This window comes from Propithecus coquereli, unplaced genomic scaffold, assembly GCF_000956105.1.
Source record: "Propithecus coquereli isolate 6110/MARCELLA unplaced genomic scaffold, Pcoq_1.0 Scaffold109, whole genome shotgun sequence".
Classification (NCBI taxonomy): Eukaryota; Metazoa; Chordata; class Mammalia; order Primates; family Indriidae; genus Propithecus; species Propithecus coquereli.
Window position 1 is genome coordinate 1,815,993 of NW_012134858.1, and position 1,871 is coordinate 1,817,863.

General features: G+C 44.3%; 1 protein-coding gene across 3 annotated transcripts in view; it reads left to right on the top strand.

Annotated features, from left to right (window-relative positions):
• NRG3 (neuregulin 3) overlaps positions 1 to 1,871 on the top strand; it is a 1,286,298-nt gene that overhangs the window by 1,108,391 nt on the left and 176,036 nt on the right. The window lies entirely within an intron of this gene.

Below are 1,871 nucleotides of genomic sequence, written 5' to 3' on the forward strand. Positions count from 1 at the left end.
TAGGTTTTAAATGAGTTAAAACATGTAAGTAGAGTGACTGCTCTAGATTAAGTCCTCAAAAACTTAAGCTATATTACTATTTCTTTATTGTTTGCATTTCCTAATTTACTACTCAAGGTTCTGCGTTAGAGAAAAGCGTAGTCACAGTTACCTAACACCGGTTCCCTGGGGTCAGCATCAGTGTTCTAGAAAGAGGCGTGGCTCACGCAGGGTCCAAGCCCGGTGTTCTTGGAGAGCAGCCGAGCTTGTGGGCTGGGCAGATCCTTGTGTTCTTGACCATCCTAGTGGCGTCTGCTAAGATTCCTAATTCCTGTAGTGTTCTCAGTCCACGAAGGTCATCGCTGCATCCTACAGTCTTCCCAGCCTCATAGACCACTTACACAGAACCCACTCAGAGCTCCGAGTGACTCTGCCTATCAGATGTACGGGGAATAAATGAGGCCTCACGGCTGCTTCCCACCGCGGCGCCTCTGAGCCCCCTCTCCCTGGACCCTCCAGGCTTTTCATCCTCCAGAGTAAAGCTGGGTTTGCGGGAGCGGTGGGCAGGGGCTGTCTGTGGTCTTTCTTCCTCCGGGGGCTGTATGGAGCAGGCTCCAGGCAGCTCTGTTTAGGAACCTGGTTTGGTCTTCGCGTTTCACTTTCATTGGGGCAGAAGGCCGGGGACCAGATGCGTGGCTTGGTTTGGAGGCAACAGCCGCCTTGCTGTTTATTTCTGAAGGTCTTCTCGCAGACATTTGGATTTCTTCCATTTCTTCCCTTCTCCTAAGTAAATCTCTAACGTATTAATCTGCAAAGGGAGTCTTGTTCTTTGTCTCTACCATCAAATCTATTATTTCATACCTCGATTTCTTCTGGGCTAAGAATTTTGTAACCCCAAACCATTTTTTTTCTCTGTTTATTAGTAAAACCTCCCTTCCCTAAGGCAACAGGGGAAGGGACATAAGTTTGAAGGAAGTACCAGTAACAGAGAGCACTTGGAGCAAAACCTCGAAAGTCTGTGCATATTCAGTTTTTCTTTATGTGTTCAAATTCTCAATCTGTGCCAGAAACAGTCCTGAACTCTACGGTATAAAGAGAAATAATGTGTGATTATTTTATTGGATTGCTTTTAGTCACTTGGGAGGATGGGCAAGTGAACAAGTGACTACAATAATTAGAGTGAAGTGTGATGAAACTTAAGAGTCCATAAATATGAACCATTCCACAAAAGACCATTTCCACAGCACACCCTGTGTAGGAAAAGATATGCTTTTCAGGGCTGGTTTTACTTGAAGTGAGTCTATATAAATAAACGAGCTTCACCAGACTGCATATGAGCAAGGCGGGGCGTTGGACTTGGAGAGGACAGGGAGAAGCAGGTGGGACAGAAGCATCACTGCGTGACAGGCACAGCCTGCAAGGGGGAGGGTTGTCTGTGGCGAAGCCCGCACAGCTTAATGAAATAAGATACCTGTCATCTTAAGCAAATTAGCTCACCTCTCTGAAACTCGGTTTTCTCATCTGTAAAATACCGTCGCTAGCAAGGATGCTACAAGGACGAGTGAGGAGAATGTGATGTAGATTCTCAAGTATATCATTCGTAGATGGTAGTTTCAAGTAAGAATGTTGTAGAATCTATTCATTTGCCTTGCTAATGTCTATGTGATGTAAAAGTAGAATTTTCTAAATTCATCCACACTTAGCTTCTGACATCTGTAGACCATTTCAAAAAGGTTATCACACTAATAGGATGCCAGCAGTGTGACTATTTTCATTCAAATGTCTAGGAAATACATGTAGAAAGTTATTAAAACTAGAGAAGGTGGAGTGGGAGGATGAGGGTAAGAACTTCAAAATACCTGGATTCAACTGAGTTCCCAACTAATTATTAG